This window comes from Neodiprion lecontei, chromosome 6 (genome assembly GCF_021901455.1).
Source record: "Neodiprion lecontei isolate iyNeoLeco1 chromosome 6, iyNeoLeco1.1, whole genome shotgun sequence".
In the NCBI taxonomy this organism is placed as follows: domain Eukaryota; kingdom Metazoa; phylum Arthropoda; class Insecta; order Hymenoptera; family Diprionidae; genus Neodiprion; species Neodiprion lecontei.
Window position 1 is genome coordinate 23,559,859 of NC_060265.1, and position 25,798 is coordinate 23,585,656.

The 25,798-nt window shown below is 44.2% G+C and overlaps 1 long non-coding RNA gene across 1 annotated transcript; it reads left to right on the forward strand.

The window, feature by feature from the left end:
- The first annotated feature begins 792 nt into the window (after positions 1-792).
- LOC124295015 lies at positions 793-21,240 on the forward strand. The gene is made up of 7 exons (XR_006904916.1): positions 793-1,723; positions 17,666-17,976; positions 18,130-18,214; positions 18,288-18,469; positions 18,778-19,273; positions 20,799-20,877; positions 21,115-21,240. It is a non-coding gene; the product is annotated as an uncharacterized LOC124295015 (long non-coding RNA).
- The last annotated feature ends 4,558 nt before the right edge of the window (positions 21,241-25,798 follow it).

A 25,798-nucleotide genomic window follows, 5' to 3' on the forward strand; every position in this document is an offset into this window, starting at 1 on the left:
GCCGAGGAAGAATTCTTCACATTGTAAAAATAGAAGGAGAAGGAACGAAAGGAGGCTGCGTGGGGTGGAAGAAAAAACAGACACGAACCCTTCCGATTATTAACAACAAATTTTGCCCCGTAATGATATCGGTCGCTCGGTGTTTCCTCGGGGGATGAAAAACGCCATTTTGTTCGGAACCCTTCGGCCTACCTCCCCCGTTATACCGTATTGATAAAAAAAATACAGCCACCCCATTGGTCCGCTGGACAGAGGGGGGCGACCCCTTGCTGACCAAGCGAGACGCAATCCCTATAAATACACGTATCGCGGAACGCGTTGCGCGAACGAATGCTGCATATTCGAATTATTATCACATAAATAACCTGCCGATCTACGTAGATTTTCATCAATTACGAAGTTCCAATTCCAGTATTAATTTTTTTTAATGAAAATATACAACAACGCGACACCATTCACATCGTAACATTTTTTGAGAAACCTTCCGCGTCTCTACCGCGTGAATGAAACTAGTCGGTGGACGAATACTGTGCACTTTTCGCATTTGTATAGATTTGAAAGTATCAGAGTAAATTAGTTTTAACCCACTCTCACCACGATCATTTTAATAAATAGTAGTACTAACCTGTGATTTCAGAGTTCGACACCTCCTCGTTGATGCAAAAGAACTTCCCTCAAGGATTGTCAGAATTAAAATCTCGTTATCACCGAGTGCGGAAGAAACAAGGTACTATTTATACCTCCGTTTATTTTTTTAATAAAAATTCTCCAACTTATGTGAGATTCATCGGATGAATTAAAATCAAGGTACTATAACAGATCGTCAACTCGAACGTGGAATGATTTACTCGGTAACAAATGAGCACGGAACAGGCTGGCACTTGTGATCGCGATCGGGTCTCTTGAGATCGAAATCTTGACATTTCTTTGGAGCGGTGTAATGAAGAACGAAATGATCTTCTCGGCAGTGAGTTCAGACAGGGACTGACTGAACGACGACGGTAGAAGAGATCTCTCGTGAGAGGTGTGAGAGGTCCCAAACGGGGTGAATAGGCCCAAAAATCTTACCTGAGGCAACCGCGACCTATTGGTGGGGGTCAGGTATGAAAAGGTTTTTACATAACCCTCATTATGCAATGCCGCAGGAGGGCAGAATGAAAGATGTAGGAAAGCTCGACTGCTGCTCCACCTTTCCTGCATTGCACACCGTGCAAAACGGTACAGTCTCAACGTTCCCATACCTGCCCGCCATGTGTAATTGTTCGAGTTCCGCTACCTGAGATGCAAATACACACTGTATCGTACGGCCGTGTGTATGAATGTGGCGTGGATACGAAAGCGGCGCAGCTACAACATGACATATCAGCATCGCTTCGCCCGTTGCAGGAAAAATTAATTTAATTTATTTCTACCCCGCTGGGAAAGGAAGGTGGATGGATGGATGGTTGGATGGAAGCGTTCATGACGTCGACGCCATCTCCCCAACGAGCCAAAGGGTTGGACCAGATGACGCCATTTCCAATTTCCTGAATGAAAAGCGGAACCAATTCACACTTTCAACACCTGGCTCCCCCCCTTCCTCCTTCTCGACGTATAACTGTTCTTTAATTAACTATTTCAACGGACTAATTGGCTTGAGAGAAATGACTCTCACCGGCATGTGAAACTACTGCAGGCCTGGTGGACGCCTGTTACATATTCGACGTCGTTTGTAGCTCGACGAGTGAGTACCTACTTTTGTTCTAAGCTCTGCTCTCTTTTTTGTATAAGAACTCTGAAGAATGTTGTTTTACTTGTTGCGTGATTTACGACTGGCAGAAAAAAAAAATAATACAAAACGAATAAAAAAAAGTGAAAAGTTGGAAATTTGCGAGATGAGAGAAAATCCCCGGTGTGTTCGTCGCCGGTGCTGTGCCGAGAGGCGCGTTGATGGGGAGTCGCGCACCTGATACCCTTAAATTTTTCCCCAAATCGCGTCAAATCGGTTTTAGCGTACCTGCTGAGTTTCCGGGTGTAGCTGCAGTGTCAACCTGCTTTCGCCCGATGAAGTCGAAATGTTTGATCCACCCCATGGGGTGGATTACGCGCTTTTGACAAAAAAAAAAGTAGAGAAAAAAAAACGACTACACAACGTGTCGAGCTCACAATAACTCTGGGGTAGTTTTAGGTGAAAAAACGTGAAAACCGACACCAAAATAAAAGGACGAAACTACGGGTGCGCGGGTTACATGCACAGAAATTGCCTGCGGCAAAAAGCGCATGTAATATACAGCAAATAACGATATCTGATTCACCCTTTGCACTTGTTCGAGTATCGTACCTATTATTAAAGTTTCTTTACCTCTCACCCCCCCCCCCCCCCCCCCCCCACCTTTCATTTCACGCGATCATATCAACCGTTGAAATCTCGTTCTCCTATCAACTCTGGCATCCGACCTTTCGTTGCGGCCTCTCAAGGACGCCGGGACACTCAGTGTAATTAGTCCATATATACGCACACGACGCCCAGACTAGACGGGCAGACACGCATACAGGTGTGTAAAGTAGAGCACGCAACTGTGTAGTATTTCTCTAAGAGTTTAGAGGCACGGATAATTGGGTACCTGTGGGATCCGCGAACTCGACCCGAAGTCAACGCGTGTTGTTTTTAGCTCCCACACCATCCGCCATCGCGATTTTAGCACCAACAGCCTAAGTCGACTTAGAGGGAACTTGGACCGCGGATGACTTTTTACCGAAACAAATATCGCGTAGTATATATATATACATATACCCAGGCATAGGCGCGCGTGTTTAGACGGCACGGTATGCGTTTGTAATCGCCGATTACGATCTGAATTCGTTCAAGTATACCCAAGGTACATGTACAATATACATTCGAAGCGCGATGTTATCTGCGGGCGAGGAAAAAAGGTGTCCTTGAAATAATTTCCCGCGGCGCGACGTGATCCTCCAGAACGCACTGACCCAAAAAAAAAGAACCTCCCCTCCTCAGACCGGGGTCTGACGTCCAATTGAGATTCGGATCAGTTACAAGAACCATTTCGCAGAGCCGCCAAGATTTCGGATAATTTCCGAGGCGTTCGGCCGCGTTGAAGAGCCCTCGAGATTCCGAACCGCGTAGAGTTCGTTCGAGTTCGAAATTTCATTCGGGGGCGAGGATATCCGGGGTGCCTCCACTCGAAATCTCCCTCTTTGCGGTGGCCGTTCGCCACCCCGTAGATACGAGAGGCCGCTGCTCGCCCGGTCCCGTTTTAATTTCCAATTTTAATTTAGCTCCGATAATTTTCACCGCTCCAACGGGTCTCGTGGAATCGGCGGCGCCGATGCGGAGAGCCACGCCAGCGGAGGAAATCGTCGAACGCGCGTAACGCACCCCGCGATCGATAGACCGCTTGTAATCCTCTTCTGAATTTTAACCCCATCTGTCGTAGCATGCGCATCCCGACTCGTCGTCGACCTATTTCGTTAACCGAGTTCAAAGGATTCGTACCTGGGCCCTAGGGCCCCGGTCCCGCAGCCGCACGGGTCCGTCGGTTGCGCAAGAGCCGAGGGATAATCCATTAACATAATTTTACATAGAGCCTTATTTAACGCGGGGAAACATTATATCCGAGCCCGCCAGATGCAAAAGAGGGAAATAATAGACGGTGGCGCGTAGGTATGCCTGCAAGCCTCGAAGGTCCTCAGGTATACGGATACTCGCTATCCGCAAGGGGTTAATTCAAATATTTAAAATATCGAACAGATTTTACACGTAACGGTCTCCGGCTACCTGGAACTGGTAACTCTAGCCCGCTCGAGTTTTACCCGGCAACGATCCGAAGGGCTCAAAGGGTTGCGACGCCGTGAGGATCCGGGAGTCTAATTTTCGAGCGCAGGTATAAATGCACGTTCGTTCACCGTTTTCCATCGAAATTAGGACCTTCCAGGTCGCCGCGATACCTTTTTATCCGAAGCCTCCCTAGAGGCGTTGCGCTGCTGCGCTTTAAGCGGCGAACTGGGACAACGCGAATTTCGACCTGTCTTTGATTTACGCCTCTTCTGACGGCCCATTTGTCCGCGGTCCCTTGGACACTGAGGGAGTATCGGCCTTATCTACGCCAGCCAGTCGCCATCTTAAAACCACCGCTGCCCGGGTGCTCGGGACAGAACTAACCTTCCCCCCCTGCCCTCGTTTCACCCCCACGACCCCTCCCTCCAACCACGCGACCCCTGCCTCGAAGAACTCGCCACTACGCGTGAATTAACCAGACGCCCTTCGCTGAGAGAGCCTCGCTGTTTTCGTTCGCCCACATTTTGCAGCTTCTTTTTTCTCGTTTTTCTTTGTCGTTTTTCTGTATTTCATTATGCGAGTATCGACGATCCAACATCGACACTTATATGCAAAGAGTAGAACCCAGGCTAGCGATTCGACGAAATTACGTTTATTTACTTACACATCGAATTACAAAATAAATTCATTTTTCTGAGTTGAGAATTACCAATTTTTTTTTTTTTTTTTTTTAAAGTTTTACGGTCGTATGCGAAGAAGCTCACACGGAGAAGATCAATTCGACTGAATATAAACTTGTCGGAAAATTTATTCACGCTGATCGAATTTTGAACCGATCACACTGAATAAATTTTATTTTCAACCAAATTGTTAATCTGATACGTAGATACGTACCGAAATGAATTTGTTTTCCAAAATCGCAATCCGAGCATCAAAAAATAAATACATAGATACCATTTTTGAGTGACAAATAATTATTGCTAGAAAAAGGAAATACCGATGGACGAGCTCGCAAATTGGTAATAAGTAACACACGTCCGTGAGGTTCGGAAGTACAGAGATCGGGAAACCGATTTCGAGAGAAATAGGTAGCCTGTGTACGTATACCTATCTGGTATAGATATAGACTCCGCATCATGGAGGGTGTGAAATTTGATCAATACCCACGACTGCTACATTTTTCAAGCGGTCTGCTAAGCTGGCCATATGTATTCTTATGGACCACCCTGTTTATGGGGTGCAATTTATTTCCGAATCGAAGGTAATGGCCGGCAGTTTACAGAGATCCCCAGCCTCGGTCGTTCGTGGCCACATTAAAATTTCAAACAAATACAAAAATGGAAATATTCCGGCCGCTTATGTGTTGACCAATTTCCCCAGCCGGCTGACAAAGGGAGGCTGAGCCACCCTCCGAACTCTCGGAAGATCACAGCCCAGGAGGCTCATTGGGCCGCCAAGAACCACCCGAGGATTCATCGATCTTGACCAAACTTGCTCCTGCCTGATAGGACTTCGAAACAGGAGGCTTCGCAAGGTTCCGTTCGTTAGTTTTTTCCCTGAAATTTTTCGAGCAGAAATTGTACGGCTGAGAGAAACGCGGAGGGTGATGACAAATATTTTCCAACCCGTGGGGATATCATATACGCGGCGCGGATTTCGCGGGCTTTAGAAGACTTTTCGAAAATATCTTTCCCAGCTTGCAAAGGAAATTTCTTACCGCGGTAACTTACCCTGCAGCGGATGTATTCTCCTCTGTGCTTTCGATATAAGGACATCCATGCCTATACGTGTACGGTATGCTTTGAGATTTTTCATTTATTTTTTCTCCTCTCTGGGTAGCTCGGCGGTTCTCGTCGCGTCTTCTACCAGCTCGCTTATACTAGACAGCTGAAATCAAGCCGGTGCGGAAGAACCTTCGCCGGAGATTAGGCCAGGCATAAAATTAAATTTCGATAAGCTATCGAACGGACACATGTACGGCTTTCCTCGGAGAATGAGCATCCTCGAGACCGTTGGAGATTTCCGAAACGCCCTCGAACGCAATATCGAACTTCCGAGAGTGATTTCCGTGAAAATTTACGTGGAGAGAAATTTTTTGACTCGCGTTTTGCGCCCCGGATTCGGCGAGGAATTCGCGGCGCTCTTCTCTCTTTCGGATTTCCTTATTTTTCTCTCGTCGGCAGTTTTCAAATCGAGGGACAGTGACTCGCCCGTTTCCGCCCGGTGCTTCGCGTCCTCATACCGACGTATTATATATATCCCGGGATTTAAGGGACGCAAGGAATTCGCCCCCTCGCATCCCGCAGCCTACCAGGGACCCCCCCACTCAATTTTTATCATATATCTAAAAGTTTGGCCGGATTGGCTTTCGCTTGACCTATGCCCAATGGCGCGAAATACCAGCCCCCCTTTCCTATCCCTGTATTATATCCATCCAACCCACCCACGCGCCAATGCTATCGCGCGAGGCAATCGCCAGGGTTGAAATTTCTTTCCAATCGGTTTTACATATACACGAAGACGAGTTTTATTCCTCAGCCGGTAGGTATTCGTCTCGAACTCAACCTAGATCCCGCATCTACGACGACTAGATGAAACTGCGAACAACAAACATCCGAAACCGCCGCGTTCTGGCACGCTTGCTCTATAATAACTTCGTCTTGGAAGAAAAAAAGTAGCAAGGCATCCAACGGCATGGATTCGAAACCTTATATTTTATGGTCAACGATTAAGGATTTTTATTATGGTTAAAAATCGACACCACACGGAATATTTATTAAAATTATTATATTTGTAAGCTACAAGGATCTTCTTGAAAGCGCAAAAATAGAAAATACTCAAACTGTAAAAAAAGCTTGATCGGTGCTTCATTTACAAATTGTTCTGGTAGGTTCGTTCGATCCTACTTTACGGTGGCTCATTTTGTTCAGAAGACTATTTTCCATGACGTCACTAAAAAAGATTTTCTTTTTTCCTTCTAATGGGCAATTCAATATTACCATTTTTGGATCGTAATCAATATCGGTACACTATTCTGAAAATAAATATTCACGATGGCACCTCGATGAAAAAAAGTTTTCCTAATAAGAGGTAAAAAAAAGTTCTGAGAATTCGAAACGAATCAACAATATTCAAGCATATATGCGAAATCTCAGTATCCTACGTTTACGTATTTTTAGAGATATAATTCGTAACTTACAAATACGATAATTCAACACACACTCAACGTACGACTCTCTCGTAACGAGTTATTGAAAAGTATCCATTCTTGGCCAGCCAGCCTGCTTAACCTCATCGTCTAACGCACGTTTATCTACACTATCTTCAACATTGAGTAGGCTTAAAAACTGGCAATCTCACCGAAAACCTGAAAACAATTTATCTCAATTTCCTCATTTCGCTTCTCCCTCTTTGCTTCTTTATCTCGTATAACTTTGAACCTTATGGCGCCTTTTTGTTTCGTGATGTTCCGTTCGTTGGGGTGCAACTTTTAACCGCTAAGCCTCGGCTACTGACAGCCCCAGGATTGAAGCTGGAGACAGGGGCCCTACCTGGTGCAGGACCTGATACACGGCAGAGTCACGGCTCCGTTCAACCCCTTTGCACACGGGGTCGAAGGGCGCCAGTTTTGGGCCAGACATCGCACGCTGAACATCGGGTAAGAGAGTTTTATAGTTATATTTAGCTACGTTTCGTGCTACTGGCCGGGCTCGGTATTAACGGTGTTAATTTTCATCCCCTTTTCGTTACTAATTTCCGGTGTTTTACCTCCTTTTCAAAGTCACGCGCATCATTGTCGCGGCTCTTGTGAAGTGAGGGGAAAATGGTATCAGTGATTCGATTGTTCGTGCTCTTAAATTTTTGCTCGCAGTTTTAGTCTAAGTTGAGGTGGAATTCTTGTGGGATGCGGAAATTTATCAAACGAGACAAAAATGGAAACATTTTAATTTTTACACAACTGAGGCTGAATTTGATTGCTTGACTAGTTGTCCGATCATCTGCAACAAAAATTTTCGGTACGAGAGAATAAGTAAGGTTTAAAAAAGAAAAATACAGCGGAATATTAATAGCAGTGACCATGGCAGTAAATTTGTTATTATTTTTAGATTCCCGTTTCATCCAACAGCTCCTTTTGAGCCTCGGTACTTTTGCAAAATAGTTGTAATGTCGCTGGTATTTTGGTGCGGAACGAGGAAAGGTTGCCGCCATTATTCGATCGCCGGGTAACTTGGACCGTACGGTTTTGGGGTGGTCAGAAATAAAGCGTTTCGAGCTCGGCCAATCAGGGTTCAGACCCAATGGGACTCTCCACCCCGTAGCTGAACCGACTATGAGCGTCGCGGTAGTTTCGCCTCGCAATTACACGCCATAAGTTATCAGTGAATCGAGGACGGGGACTGTAAGGGCCGGTGAACCCGGGGGCGAAAAGTTCAGGAACAGCGTGGAAAACATAGTAGACAGGTACGCGTTTCCCTGCGGATGTGTGCGCGTCTAAACGTGTGATATAGAAGGCCCACGGAGAGCCGCCTAGCCGGGATTTTCACGCACCGCGTGACGTCACAAGTCACCGTATAACACCGCCTGCAGAAGAGACACTCGCGGCCACCGACGGTAATCGAGATTCGCAAGTTTTAGCACGTACTAAGGGTTGATTCGACCCTTCAATTACTCTCCTGCCTACCCGAGGCACGTCACCTTTGGGACCGCGACTAACGCTCCTTCCAAACTCGTTCCTTCGCCCGATTTCGCCTCAAAATATATAAGTGAGGAGGAGAAGATAAAGGCGCGAGGAAAAATATCGCTCAGACCGTTCTAACGCGGCTTAATCATTATCCACTTTGTCGGCCGGTGGAAAATAGGAGCGGGGGGGAATGAAATGATGAAAATTCTACTCGCTTAACGTGCGGTAAAATTAAACCCACACAAATTTTTTACTAATTATAATCCTGGAGGTTAAAAAATCTACAACCTGCATCTGATATCCGAATTAAACGAGGGATGGTCAGGCGAACTCGAGAAAAAAAAAAAAAGAAAGAAAAACTACGCAGCCCACTTGGGACGGCTGTATTTGATAGAATCTAATCGCTATCTTACGCAAGAACTGGGTGGAAGTTTTTTCATCTTAACAATATCTTCCACCTTTATATCTGACTTCGTTTTTCTTGTTATATGCATGAAAATAAAACGTGATGCGTGCACGGTGTGGGTGAGGGAGCGAAGTCTGTAGGTTATCGATCCAGTTTGATGTATTACTGGCTTGGTCCACCCCAGCGTCCCGGCAGGACCTCCTCGGAATATGCTTTTTATGTTTTTCTCTTCGCCCCCGGACGCTCCCGCCGCCACAACTATCGCCGTTACCACGACCTGCACCGTCGAGCGGGTGGGACGCGGATAATGGTCGCTCGCGAATAAATGTAGCCACTATTTGTTATTCCGGAGTACCGCCCGACCGAAAAAGAGCTACGCTTTCTGTTTCCCGATCTACGCCATTTTTTATCATTTTTTTTTTCCTCTTTTATTTGCCAGCCCTCTATACTGTTTTTCTACTGTTTCGTGATTAATCTAAAACTCCTATTTTTTGTCCTTCTGATTTTTTAATATTTGCAAGCAATTCCGAGCATCCTGGTTTTCATTTTATTCTTCGCGCATACTTTTTACCCCATCGAAAAGAGAACGCAATTTCTTCAGGCATACATGTATTGTCTTGGATAGGTATATAAGTTTCCAATAACGATATACCTTTGACGGAAAACAGAATACGGGTACACCGATACTGACCCAACGTGTCACTTGTGTGCGGATAGAGACATGTCTCGCGATTCTCAGGTCGCGTATACGCGCCCTTATACGAAGAACACGGGCACTACAAGCCTCTTGAGAAATTCATATTTATACGTACGTATGCGTATCTTATACTCATATTAGGTACAAGCCATATATACCTTGGGCGAATAACATTCTAATTTTCCGGATGGATGAAAACGTATGAAAATCTGCGGAACAAACGGAAAACGTTAGGGGCGCCAAGTCAAGACCAATAAAAGTCTCGACTCCCCTTTTTGCCTCGCTGTTCTTTGTATACGTATGATACATACGCGTTGTTACGTATACGTACCTATTTCATGCGGTGACGTCATCGAGGAATTCGCGGCCGCAGCTTATAACCTCGTGGAATTCACATTCGGAGATAACGCTATCAATTTTTCATCTCACCGTCTGTCCGACCCTTATTAGACAGCAGTCACAGCCTTCTGGTTAATTAACGACCGTCGTCAGCTAAAATTGACCGAGGAATCTTATCAAACGCGCAGCAGATGCACCTAGCCGTATATAGGCCGCAGACCCCGTCCATTGTTCCTTAAATCGGGTCAAAATTAGTTGAATAATGTATAATATAATGACACGGTACAGCGGGCGGATGCAGAGCGAAGAATACGTATCGAATGTACGTAACCATCGATCCTGCAGACTTCGGGTAAAAAGTTTGAATTATATTTGGAACAATTGTTGCGTAGATGTAAGTTTCTCCAAACACCAGAATGGAAGAACATACTCCTAGCCGACGCATAACACGGATTACATATTTCATTCGTTATTCATTTTTTAGTTATTCTATATCAAGAAGGGATCTATGAGGCGCGGGTTAAAGTATGGGGTTGGGAATAAGAATGAGGAATAAGAAGAGCAAGAAGGAAAAGCGCATTTTTATTTGAAGTATTTTTTCGCCGGGCAGCATATTCGGTGCGATGGGAGCTATACGTTTCAAAATATATGCAAAAGACCAGGGCGCCCTGCGCATCCTAACACGGTACAACCCTCGAGAAAAACTAACCCCGGCCAGAGTTGCGGATCTTTGCGAATTTTTATCTCCACATCGGGTGGTTCGTTTTCACGAATCCACCAGTCAAAACGAAGATCCCTGCCCTTGATTCGGCCGATGTAAATATATATACATGTGTATACATATGTATCTACATACATGTATAATATACGTGCATTCTTCCTTCTCGACCACCGGCGCCGTCGTTCCACCCCCAAGATCGGAGGAACAACTGGCCGGGAAAATGGAACTCCGTTTTTCCACGACTGTACCGCAGTCCGGCCGACGTAGTTACCATCGATTCGTGGCCGCAACTGTTTCGACCGTTTAAAAAAGAAACGCCTCGAGTACGAGGGTGGAAAACATCTTGCGCAGACATATATTTCTGTTTGTCCAAAGGGCCTCGTACAAATATAGGGCTGATATTGGCCATTTTGGAGCCCCTTCGTGTTCCTATTACAAGTCCAACCTCCTTTTCTTTCCCTCTCTCTCTTTTTCTCTCCTGAGGGTCCCTCCGACAGGAATTTCTCGCTCAAATATCAACCAAGATCAAGGGATACGAGTTGGATGAAAATCGACATTATTTATCTCTCACGGAAGCCGAGCTCACTTCCACCCCGAATTACAAAGCTCAGGTATGTTTGGAGAAACTTTAACCTTACCGATAGTCGTGAACTTCAACCTCGGCGGAAGGTTTCATTCGCTGGTTGAACAAAGCACATTTTCTAATTCAACTGTGTTTAAAAAAAAGTGCACCCTTTCCCGATCACAGATCAAAGATCAGCTACACAATACGGACAAGTTGCCAGACGCGCTAGTTTACCGATATCGGAAACTGTAATCACGGCCAGTACAATCCGGCGGTGCAGAACGGAAGCGAAGCAGCGGCACATACAACGTAGTATCGATGGGTGTGCAGAGATTCGGGGAATAGTTGATAGAAGTAGGTGGGTGTGATGTTGAAGGGGGAAGAGAGGGTGCAACGGCAGGGCAAGGAAATCCAGGACGAGGGTAGGCAGGAGGTTCGCGGGGTTATTTTGTCACTATCGGAAGAGTGTTATTTACCGAAGATAGGGCTACGGAGGCTGTGCAGAGGCTGCGTCCTTATTTACATGTGGTAAGTCTCCTGCGGGACCAAATCCCGGACCGAGCCTCGAACCCTGATAATTCTTGCTTTGATCCCAGTCCCAGGAGAGGCTCCTGTTTACTCGGAAAAGGAATAAGGATCGCCACAGGAAAATAACCAGCGAAGAGATCAGGAAAATTGCACAAATTTTTTTTTCCTCCCAAATATATTTACTTCTTTCCTCATATCTTTCATTTCCCGTCCGCTGCTTTCTTGCAAGACCACATTTCCCTCATTCTCAGAAGACCCGCTTCAACTACGCACTCAGCCATACACACTCAGACCTCGTCCTCGTCTCGCTGGTAGAATTCGTACCCTTCCCGTCTCGGGATATGAGATGCGTAGATGTGGCCAGTCCCTAATAGCATTCTGAAATTAGTCCAAATTAGTGGGAATTTAATTTCAACCCTGAACGACGCGTGCCTAGGGAACAGTTTTAATTCCTCAACCTTCACGAGCAGTCCAGAATTTCCTGCTGGCATTACACGTACACACGGAGGTGAACGGCGTATCGTGTATTGCATCTATTACCATGCCAACGTGCGGTGAGATCAAATTTTCGCTCGGCGAGACCTTCGAACCTTCGAGCTTAGGTGCTTGGTCAGAGAACCTTCGCAAAATGAGAGAAGCGAACGGTATTATTCCGAGAGCTCTTACGCCCTCAACCGCACCGTCCCGCCTACCGGGTGTCTGGAAAATCGCCGTTTTATTCGCGCCCAAATACGCGCGCAACCCTGTCACAGTCGTAACGTCCCTCGAACTTTCCTCGCTGGTCGCTGGCAATGAGCTTGGAGAACAAAGGAGTGACCACCGATCGGTTTTTCAACTTTACGAATTCCTGTGAACGACTCATTAGCCGATCGCTCGGTGGGTCGAGGCTCGACTTCCGAAACACCCAGTGAGTAATCTCCTTGGTTAGTTAGCGAGCCTCGGGATCCCGGCGTGGATCCTAGCAGGATAGAATATCCCTCGGGAGATTTTCGACCAATCGCTGGTCTGGTCAGCGGCGTTGGGTAGTGGGGGTCGCCGGCAGGGCATTGGTCAGTCCAAGGGTTGCCGGGTATTGAGCGACTCCGTCCAGGGGTTGAAAAAACGCCCCGAACTGACCTCAAACGTCTACCCTCGTCTCCGCAGTCCTAATGTAGCTAACTTCTGTGCGGCAACTGTGGAGGTTCGTATACGTCTATGTATATCCGTGTATACTGGCGTATATATGTAAATCTCATGTACATACATACGTACATATATATTATATAAATATACATATACGCGTAGCAGACGAGCCGGGCTGTGGGTGAGCGCACCGGTTCTGAGACGAGCCTCCCCCGCGTATTGGCACTTTTTTTTAACAGCTTATGTATCACTGGAGAATGGAGAATTAGCCAGACTTTAAAAATCATACGAAAAATCATCTCAAGTTTTATTTTTGAATTGTTGAACTATATGACACAAGTACTGTGTATGATTTTCACTGATACATCAACATTCTATAATGTACAAATTTGGCTCCGCGGCGGGGCATTGTCATTTGCAAAGTGCAAAACCGGCTCCATCGAGCATCAACAAACTTCGTTTTCTTTGACGAGAAGAGCGAGTGGCACGGTGGTGCGGGGAAGAGAGATTTGTCAACTTTGCAATTAATCCTTTTAGAGGTGGACCGTTGCTCGCGAGACAGACCGACAGGCTACAGGCATACATGATAGACGGTTCAGCTGCCCTGCAGTCAATTAGTTAATTTGAGCCCATGCACTTTACAGCTGGAGTAAAACAAACCCCTCCGGTTCTTCGACGATAAATAAAATTGGTGTACAATTTTTTTCTCCATTATCTTTCATCCCTGATCAAAACTCCTGTGCAGAGTCGGACGAACGGAGTACAGACAGACAGGACATGCACTCCGTATAACGCGCAGTCCTGAGCCCAACCGGTTCGAGTCCGTGGGCTATTTGCATAGGCGATATCATGCCGCGCGCCACTACGCTCTCTCCCCTTTCCCCGCTCTCTCTCCCTCGCTCTCTTTCTCTCTCTCTCGCGCGCGCGCTCTCTCCCGGTTCAGCACTGTTCCCGAGGACATCTCGGGATCTTGGGAATTAGATTAGTGGTGGTTCTCCCGAGCAAGACTTGGACTATACTCAATTTCAAGTAAGATCGCACTTGGAATGGGCGAAATCCAAAATCAGTTTTACGTGATCACCTATTCAGACGGTTATCGTCACTCGATAATTTATACCAATCCCGGGTACATGACTCGCCCATTGTTCGCCAGAGAATTCCGTACCGTCCGTACTATCTTTCTGAGATTCTATTTTACTTTCTCCCCGAGACCTTTTATGCACAATCTGTCAAGACCTCGCGGAGGTGCGATTGCCGCGTGCTTCGGGCGTCACACGATTTAATCACGCGCCTTGACGGTTTATCCGGCTATTTTTTGGCGACGCGAAACTTTGTCTCCCTGCAGGCTGAACAATAACCCCTTTCATCCCTCTTTCTGTGCGCAGTCAATACCATCTCGGCACTCCCCGAGCCCGATGGACGACGACGCATCGTATTGTCCTCTTTAAGAAAACTCGAGAGACAAAGAGCCGGGCCACTACAGTCGCCATTGCCACACGGTCAGGCACCTGTGTAGGTGAACGAGACACGAGAGCAGCTCCCAGTTCGATTAAACTCTCGTCCGAAGCGCCCATCTCCAGCTCAAAACTTTATAAAAATCCGCCGCATCGTCTGCGAGATATGATATGGAAAGCAGCTGAAGCCACGATTGATAACATACATGAATATTTGTAATTCCTCTTCCGAGCACCGTCATTCGTCTAATGGACTGACTACCCGCGACCAGCTCGAGTCAAGAGTAGAAATGATGAAATGCCGAACGTTACCCAAAAATGCGAGACGTTCGATATATGAACGTAAAATGGCTGGCCGTCGGAGGGTGAAGGGAGTCAGTTGAACGGAGCATAAAAAATGCAGAGCCCCGTCTAACGCAGTTAATTTAGCGGATGGGGCAGTTCCTCCAGCATCCCTTCTTCTCGCACGGCGCGGCGTGGCGGCGAAACATGGCCACTGTACAGACACGTCGATGTGTAAATATGTGTAGATATACCCCACACGAATGTACATACGCGGGCCGGCCGTACCTAGTGGAGTCTAATAAAAAGCATCCCCGAGTAGTGGCGGTCGGGGGTTCGGAGGGTGGAGGGCGGCAGGGTCAGAAGTCCATTCGGAAAATGGAGGGACCCACGCGACCAAGTAAATCTACCCAATAACGAGGTCCTATTGGTTCGGCCGGGTTTTCGAAAATCATTCACGCCCACCACGCGCTGATTTGAGAGATTAAATTTTTCGGGGAACGAGACGGGCTGCTTGCCGTTCTTTCGAGACCCCTGCCGACGTGATACGAGTGGTTAATGATTTTTGGGAATTTTTTTTCCCCCGGCTGGAGTGACCAAACTTTCACAGTCTCTTAGCAAGACGTATGTGAGTCGGCTAGTCCCGGCCAGGGTTCGACTTGACTTCCGACTTTCCCTGCAGAAAACATAGACTAAGGGTCTCATCCCCCTTCTGCAAGGATGCTATAAATTCTGTCCCCTGATCTCCAGATAGTGGCCGGATATAAGATGCCGATATAGGTATATCCTAGTTTGCTCGGGAATATTTGAAACTGTATCGGTGACCTGCGCGATTCGATGCCTCGTCGACTGTATTGCGAAACCCGTATCACGCTCGAAATTCGCAGCCACTGGACGAGGTGGGCTGGTTTTACGAATCATTTCTGCTGCGTCGGATCATCTCAATCGTGCAATAAAAATTGTGTTTTCATTTAGCGGCGCAACAGAGCTTGCGCGATTATCGAAATAATAATGACCGCTCGATCGGAGCTGAAAAAAAAGTTGCAACTGTTCCTAGGGTGAGAATTTAGAACTGTACGTTCGATTCAACAAATTTGGTATATTTCACTCACCCTTGACACGCGCCTCAACGGTAATTCGATAGATCGAGTCACGCAGACTCCGTCGACGCGCTCGACTTGTTCGTAAACATTCGATTTCGTTCAGCCATCGAAACTCTTTGCAGCCTCGTCCACGCGAATGATTGAGAAAAGTAGGGAGAGAAAAAAAAAATAAAAGCGGAAAAACAAATCGGAAATGCCTTGGGTCAAATGCCCGCTGGGAAAGTAGGTGGAAATCGGGAAATAACCTCTGGTGGGTGTCGAAATTTAAAACAAACCGATTTCCTAATGGCCTTCCGACCGGAAATCTTCGCCTGGCCCATCGACCAATCGAATCTCACAGTGAATTTCACACCCCATACTATGCGGGCACGAAAGAGATAAAGAAAGAAGAAAAAGGATATTTCCAATTTTATCAAATTTCCTGCCGATTCCGGATATTAAATGGAGGTATAGCCAAAGTCCAAGGGTCCAGATCTGCTTTTGTTGCTTGTAACAAACATGGCCGTCTTGCGCCGTCTCCGAAGTCACGTGTTATATGGTCTCTTTACAGGGTAAGAGATTTGCTGGGCTGCGTTAACTCTCTTGAAAATGGCCGTATTGGAAAGGCATAAACCCGCGAGGGTAGAATCCGGCCTCTAAATTAGGATCATCGGATCGTCCAATCTTCGAGAATTTTTTACTGTCCTTCAGCGGGTCCGATCTAGATCGTCAAGGTCTCAAAATACGCGGGAAAGTTTCGGGCTTAAGGTGAAATTTTCCCAAGTCCCAGGAGAAAATCTGGGATGGAGTTATCTCTGGCCAAAAAGGGGAATCAGCCATTACAGGAGTTAAGAATTTTTACGACAAAGATGGGCTTCCAGTGAGTAACAAGGGTGGCTCTAGTTCAGGAATGCCGAGCACGTTCTCAACCAATGCTAGCAGCCAGGCAGTAAAACAAATACACCCCTTATACAGTCGGTTCTGTTCCGCACGGTTCGATAAAGCGCAGCCCGCAAATGTCCTCTATTTCAAATATCCTCTTTATACGTACGTACCTTGCCTTGCCTACCTTACTTATACCCGCCATAGCGTATAGACCTGGCCTTAACGGATGACGGACACGTGAAAGAAGTGGCCAATATGGGCTGGATTCAGCGTCTCACGTGACAGACGCACGGCGCTCTTTTGTTTTCGCGGGCTTTGATCGAGTGCCCTTTGTGTCCTTTCCCTCTCCGAGGAGTCCGTCACTACTTTCTAAGAGTATGATGACGAAGGAAGTGGGGAGTGTCGTGTCACGTTTCTTCCGGTACGGTATAAAAATATCGAAAACACCCACCTTCGAGGGCACCGAAAATCAAATCCTTTCTTTGATCACCTTTTTCCCCCTGCTTTTCGGTTTCATTATACCCCGCTTAGTTCCAACCTGTACAAGTATGGAGAACCTATTCACCCCCACTGGTTCACGATCAAAACCATCGTCGAAACGACTCTAAGAAAGAAAACGCCGTCGGGAAGCAGGCTAAAACTGAATTCAGTGCAATTAAACATGACAACAGTCGCTCACCTGCTGCTGGAGCCTTCCCACCCCTCGAAACTAACCCGCCGACTGCTGTCACGCTGATTCTTTGGTATACAGTTCAGAGGTCTGACCCCTGTTCTGATCTTTGCGCTCCCGTTTCCATTGGACCAGTTTTCACCTGATCCAGGGCACGATCTATTTTCCGAGTTCAAATTGGGGTCCAGGGAGCAGGCAGAGATGAGACAAGATGAGACCGGTCCATTCGCGTGCCAGGAACCTGCAATGCCGGCGATATTCTATCGTCGTACCTCCAGGCCCTCGCCTGGACCCAAACTCGAAACTGGACCCTAGTTATGAACCTGTTGGTAGACTGGAACTGGTCCATCCTGGTCGCGTGAGGGGATGCTGGCCCCCTGATGACAGTGTCCACTTATAAGGGTGAATTTAGACCGCTAAATGCCTCCAATTGACCCTTGACCGACATCTTGTTGCAGGGGTGCAGAAAGAAGGCGAGACTACGAAGTTGGAGGATTTGATTGATTGCACTCAACGCGCTCGAGATTTAAATCTCCTTAACGTTGGATCCTATGGAGTCAATCAAACTAGAACTTGAAGGTGCCGTGGAATCTTATTCTTGACAATGATTTTCAAGCGACATGTAATGCCTGAGTAAGCAAGCTCTTTCGGACGATACGAACGCGCTTACCTTACCCAGGAAACACCATGCTTCGTGACCCTAAGTTGCTCAATGGCTATCAGGATTCACCAGGAAATGAAACATATTCGACACCATTTACAAACCCAGGTGAGGTCAACAATTTTACTTGCAGGCTATTCAATTCCTGTCTTTTTTCGTAATGTATTTTGAACAGCTAAGAGGACAAATCGTTAATCATTTCGTCATTATTGACGACCATTAACATAAACCAACTGTATCTTGCGACTGTATTCGTTATAGATAACACGAGAAACAATGCGACGCTCTAACCGCGAAGTATTAGAGGAGTTAAGGCTCTTGCTGGCGGTTTAGATTCCTTCAATGGGTAAGAATCAGTTGATGGTTCAGTAATAAACCAAGAACGGACCATCATTAAAATATGTGCTTCTAAATTCAAGGATATTCACGATGACCGTGGCAGCGACATCGCTGGAGAAAACCAAAACTTGTCCTACTATGGAGATAGCAACTCGAAGGGGAGCCTTTGCATGAAATTCCTACCCTATGAAGAAGGGTAAAGGCGTCGAGAGGGTAGCTGTTGGCAAGCCATTCGTCAGAAGATAACGTTACTCGATCGACGGTCGGTAACATGCAAAAGCTAAACCATCTACATTCCAGTATCCCTTTTCAGTAAGCTCTGAAAAAGCTTAGGGTGTAATGATAAGAGTAATTATGCTTTCCATCGCTAAATGCGATGGCGATGTCTCAATTTCCTGTGATAGATACAAAACTATAACATTGAAACGACTAAGTTTAAGACCGCTATCAAGAAACAAATTAAATGAGAGTGAGAAAAATCCAGTCAAATGATACTTTATAATAAGCATTGAAACATGAGATGATGGAAAAATAAGGTAAAGTTTGAGACGAATAAATGACCGGTTGCAGGAGCAATGACATTGAGTCGGTACGGAGTGAGTACGTAAGACTACTTCTCGACTGCGACTTAGAAATGTCACTCAGCTCGATCATCCCCGTGTGAAGACGCGTGACCGCGTCCACCGCCGACCACCGCAACTACCTCCGAACACCACCAACCACCTTCAATCACCTCCACCCACCTCCGGCCACCTTCGTACTCATCGACCACCTCGTCCCCCCCTCATGCTCCTCGTCGTCCACCCCGCCCTGTCGTCATCGTCCTCCTCGACCTCCTCCGATCACCACCAACCAACTCCAAACACCTCCTACGTTGTCTAAAGAATAAAAAGACAGTTGCCCTAATGTTGCCCTTTGGTGTGACAACCGAATATCGTCGTGCGCTTGCGCTCCCTGAGATGTTCCATCGGTAGAGTTAAGAACTTATTGCAGAACATCACAGAGTTACCGATTTCGACGTGATGCTGACTGCATTCGCCTTCCGAGTAACACAGTCTTCGCAATGGTAAGCCCAAGCCGGTACTTAGCATGTGTGTAATTACGGACTTGTCGGCGATGCAAGAAATTAATGATGAGAATAAATTTCTTCCAAAATTCGTAGCAAAACAGTGAATCAATTAAAGTATAGGTACCCGAGAGATGAATGTATACATAGATCATAGATGTAATGATGATGCATAAAGTATGTATGTATATGCGGTACATGTACGATATTCATATAGGTATATAAACCATTTACGATTAATACGTGATGCATACTATAAATTTTGTAATTTTCCAGGAAACAAAATAGATTATCTACAATAATCGGCTATAATATGAAAATAAAAGAATTATTCATTTCGAAATGGGATTCTATTCGACACGCTCTCGATGTATTCCGAAACATTGTTATTCATAATTATTCTAACAACTTTTCATTTGCTTTCGCGATCTTGAATTTTCGTAGGCGTAGAATCGGAACGCTGTTTTAGCTGGTCGCAAGTGAAGTATTTACGTTGGGTAGGGAAGCAGAATTGTTTTTCGATAAGTGTATACAAAAAAATTCAGAGTAACTGTAATACATCACGGATGCGCTGATTTTGATCGAGATGAAATGGATGCTCCGTATATGAGATAGTATTTAACGCAGTGTAGTGATTTAAAGACCTGAAAAGATGATAGAGAGAGAAAGAACAAAGCTGCTTGAAACGTGAAGTGTATTTTAACACACATTTGAAAGGTATGAGCGAAATTTTTTATCATCCAACGGTCGCAGAACGACAGCGTTATTAGCTGACCCGCTAACTGCAGAATATATCTTTAGTCAACGGCTGACCATCGAAGGGCCTGGCCGCTTGAGTCTGGAATCGGCAGGAAAGACAAGGTGCATATTTCTTGTATGAAATGTGAAGACTAAAATCATTATACATCGTATCATATCATCATACATCATATATCATCATACATCACATCATACATCATCATACATAGTATTAAAGTTCGAAACCAATGTTTGGATGCTCGGATGTTCACAAAATGACGTCACCCAAATTTTTTTTCCCTCGACGTCATCGATCCATAGCAATCGTCGACCGCCAAAATTCCTCAGTCTGGAAACAACCGCGCAGTAGAGCAGACGGTTGAGAATCGCGCTCCGCAGATTTCGAGTACCGGGTTCTTTACCTCCTGGATTCTGCGGTCCGGGTCCGCTTCTTGGTGCAACTCGACTTCCAGGACAAGGGCTCCGTAGTTCTGGCTGTCCAAGTTCTTAATGTGGTGACCGTCGACCTAGCGCTCCGTGGTTCCTGTTTCATGTTTACGATGAATTATTTCAATTCATTTTTTTGCGTAAGCTCAAATTCAGTAGCTCTCATTGCGCTAATAAAATTTCTACAATTTTTTATAATTTTCTCATAATCCCCTTGTTAAAATGTGTCAATACAGTAATTATAATAATCCTTACACAATACTTTTGATGTGTTTTGATACTGGAAATATTTCTTAGTATTCGAGGTATACCCCGAAGTGGTTGTTTTTGGTTGTTGGAGGTGGTTGGAGGTGGACGAGGAGGAGGACGAGAAAGATGAGGAAAACAAGGTGGACGAGGAGGACGAGGATTTGTGCTCGGTGAGTAAAACGTTATAATATTTGATAACAATTGTAATTATATTTCATCTGAAATATTTCAAACTTGTCATGTTTACAATAAAATATTTCAATTCATTTTTCGCGCAAGCACATATTCAGTAGCTATAAATGCGCTAATAAAACTTATTACGTTATTAATCGGATAATTAATTCTATTAATCCTTACATAATATTTTTGCTGAGTTCTTATACTAAAAATATTTATTACTATTCAAGGTATAACCTGAGGTGGTTATTGGTGGTTGTTGGGGGCGGTTGGCGGTGGTCGGAGGTGAACGAGGAGGAGGACGAGAAAGATGAGGAAAACAAGGTGGACGAGGAGGACGAGGATTTGTGCTCGGTGAGTAAAACACTTTTATAATATTTCATGGCAATTGTAATTATATTTCATCTAAAATATTTCAAACTTGTCATGTTTACAATAAAATATTTCAATTCATTTTTCGCGCAAGCACAAATTCAGTAGCTATAAATGTGCTAGTGAAGTTTATTCTACTATCAATTATTTAATTCTATTAATCCTTACACAATATTTACGATGTGTTCTTATACTGAAAATATTTATTACTATTTAAGGTATAACCCGAGGTGGTTATCAGTGGTTGTTGGAGGTGGTCGGAGATGGACAAGGCGGAGGACGAGGAAGACGAGGAGAACAAGGTGAACGAGGATTTGTACACGGTGAGTAAAACAGTTTGATAATATTTAATGACAATTGTAATTATATTTCGTCTGCAAGTTTTCAAATTTGTCATGTTTACAATAAATTATTTCAATTCACTTTTGTAAGTATTTATGAATATACCATCTATGAATATTCATTGTTGGTATATAAGGTCTGGCAACGTACCTACTTTCTGTAAGAGATGTTGAAGATTTTCAACATAATTATGTTTCAGTTCTGTGCCCCACCTAGTGATCCACTAGTACATATCCTCCGACGTGACATCGCTGTGCTACGTATAAAGAAGAAAAGATTTATTAGGATGCGAATTGCTCCTCTCTTCTTGCCATTGTGCTTTCAGCCATTGTTGTGCTGTGTGTTTAAAATTTAGGACAGTATATAATATAGAATAACAGGTACAGCTACGAATATAGCACTACAATAAATCTTATAGAAATGAGCTCTCATTGAGATTTCTCTGTATTTATAACTCGACGCGAGAAGGCAAAAATCAATGTAATGCCATCCGTAAGGTAATTGGACTCGTATTTGCACTACGAGAACTCGTTGGGCATTTTGCGGTGAAATTTGAAAAATTGTTGTACAAGAAATTAAATAACTATAAAAATGGATAAAAAATATTATCTCTAATAGTGAATGTAGCTAATACAGCTTTAACCGTATATTGATTATGCTAATGATCTATTGTGACAAGATCGGAATTAGATAAGCTATTAATTTGTATCATATATATGTAAATCTATATTTCTTCAGTTTATACAATCACTGCACTAGGATTACCCTTGCCACGTTTTATGGTGCGCTTGTGTAATTTGTATATTATTAACCTTACGTTTTACTCTATTTGCGACAAGTTGTGAGTGTTTCTAATTTCTTGGCAATTATTTATGTACATGTATGTGTATATATGTATATACACATGCATAAGTATACATATACATATTATTTAACTAGATATACATATATTTAAAACTAGATTTTTACAATAAACACAGAGGTTTTAGTATATTCACATACGAATTTCTGTGTAAAGGTATACTTGAACTAAAATATCCTTATCTCTAATACGGAGTTCTTCGTAATTCGCATTTGTTCTTGTAACCCAATGTCCTACATACGATGGCAAAAATCTAGAACCAACTTAACTGAGTCTCAAAGCCCTGTTAACATAAAAGCAGCTATTTGATAGAAATTATAGTTTATAGTTTACACAGCCCATTGCATGATATTTCATTATAAATACATATGTTTCAATGTATTTAGGAATAATTTATCAAATATACAGAGGTCATGTGCAAATAATGAATGAATTCGACCGCAGTTTGATGTATTCATTAAAGCTTCAACAATAAATTTAAGCTTTGTTACTTCTTTTATTTTATTATGGATAATCAAAAACATTTCCGACTATTCGTACTGTGGAAGCATGGGGATTAAACCAAATGTAGCGAAAGATTAGAAACAGTGTATGTAGAGTACGGGTATTTTTCTAACAATGCAAACACGTGCCGCTAGCTCAGTTTTGACATATCTAGAATACCACGCCTTGCGAATTAGCTTTCCAAACAGAGATGAATGATGAATTTTACGGACTGCATTATCGTTGTTGAATACTCTATGCCTCATGGGGAAAGGAAATCTGTAACGATAAAATTGATGCACCGGATGATCGTCGACTTTAACTTTTGAAATGTCCTACCATTTCCGAACACCTCCAACCATCCTATTTACCCATATTACTAGATTAGCTATTATATGAAAAGAGAATAATTATTCACTTCGAAATGGGATTCTATTCGACGCGCGCTCGATGTATTCCATAACATTAGTATTCATAATTATTTCAACAACTTTTCATTTGCTCTCTCGATCTTGAATTTTCGTAGGCATATAATCAAAACGCTGTTCTAGCTAGTCGAGAGTGAAGTATCTACGTTGGGTAGAGAAGCAAAATTGTTTTTCGAAAAGTATTCGGATGGAAAAAAATTCAGAGTAACTGTAATACATCACGGATGCGCTAATTTTGAACGAGATGAAATGGATGCTTCGTATATGAGACAGTATTTAACGCTGCGTAGTGATTTAAAGACCTAAAAAGGTGACAGGGAGAGAAAGAACGAAGCTTCTTAACACTTCGAGTGTATTTTAACACACATTTGAAAGATACGAGCAAAATTGTTCATCATCCAACTGTCGCAGAACGGCAGCGTTATCAGCTGACCCGTTAAGTGAAGGATATATCTTCAGTCAACGGCTGACCATCGAAGGGCCTGGCCGCTTGAGTCTGGAATCGGCAGGAAAGGTGAAGTGTGTATTTCTTGTATGAAATGTGAACACTAAAATCATTATACATCATATCATATCATCATACATCATACATCATACATCATACATCATACATCATACATCATCATACCTAGTATTACAGTTCGAAACCAAAGTTTGAATTTTCGGATATTCGGAAAGTGACGTCACCAATCTAAAATCGGCTAGCCGAGTTCCTCAGTCTGGTATCAACCGCGCAGTAGAGCGGACGGTTGAGAGTCGCGCTCCGCAAACTTCGAGTACCGGGTTCTCAACCTCCCGGATCCCGCGCTTCGGGTCCGCTACGTATTTCGAGTACCGGGTTCTCAACCTCCCGGATCCCGCGCTTCCGGTCCGCTACGCGGTGAAACTCGACTTCCAGGATAAGCGCTCCGTGGTTCCTGGTTCATGTTTACAATAAATTATTTCAATTAGTTTTTCGCGCAACCCCAAATTCGGTAGCTGTCAGTCCGCTAATAAAATTTCTCGACTTCCAGGATAAGCGCTCCGTGGTTCCTGGTTCATGTTTACAATAAATTATTTCAATTCGTTTTTCGCGCAACCCCAAATTCGGTAGCTCTCAGTCCGCTAATAAAATTTCTCGACTTCCAGGATAAGCGCTCCGTGGTTCCTGGTTCATGTTTACAATAAATTATTTCAATTCGTTTTTCGCGCAACCCCAAATGCGGTAGCTCTCAGTCCGCTAATAAAATTTCTCGACTTCCAGGATAAGCGCTCCGTGGTTCCTGGTTCATGTTTACAATAAATTATTTCAATTCGTTTTTCGCGCAACCCCAAATTCGGTAGCTGTCGGTGCGCTAATAAAATTTCTATAACTTTACAATCTTCTCATAATCTTTTTGGTAAAATATGTCGATAAAAAAATTACCTCAAACCTTACACATTATTTTTGATTTGTTCTCACGCTGAAAATATTTATTAGTATTCGAGGTATAACTCGAGGTGGTTGGCGGTTTTCGTTGGAGGTAGTTAGGGGTGGTTGCGGGTAATCTCAGTGATTCAGGAGCAGTGGGACGAGGATTTGTGCTCGGTGAGTAAAACACTTTTATAATATTTCATGGCAATTGTGATTATATTTTATCTGAAATATTACAAACTTGTCACGTTTACAATAAATTATTTCAATTCATTTTTCGTGCAAGCACATATTTAGTAGCTATGAATAATCTTATACAATTTATTATATTATTAATTGATTAATTAATATTCTTATAATATTTAATGGCAATTGTAATTATATTTCATCTGGAATATTACAAACTTGTCACGTATACACTAAATTATTTCAATTCATGTTTCGTGCAAGCACATATTTAGTAGCTATGAATAATCTTATACAATTTATTATATTATTAATTGATTAATTAATATTCTTATAATATTTAATGGCAATTGTAATTATATTTCATCTGAAATATTACAAACTTGTCACGTTTACAATAAATTATTTCAATTCATTTTTCGTGCAAGCACATATTCAGTAGCTATGAATAATCTTGTACAATTTATTATATTATTAATTAATTGATTAATTACATTAATCCTTACACAATATTTTTGATGTGTTCCTATACTAAAAATATTCATTACTATTCCAGGTATCACCCGAGGTGGTCGGAGGTGGACGAGGAGGAGGACGAGCTGGACGAGGAGGAGGACCAGGTGGACGAGGAGGAGGACGAGGTGGACGAGGAGGAGGCGGGGTGGGTCGTGGGAGAGGACCTCTCCTCTCCTCAGAGGAGGGGTGGGGGAGGGGCAGGGAAGGGGGGGGGGGGGGGGGGGGGGGGGGCGGAGGGGGAGGGGGAAGGGACGGGACGGGAAGGGAAGGGAAGGGAAGGGGGAGAGGTGGGCGGGGAGGGGGAAGGGACGGGAAGGGAAGGGAAGGGGGGG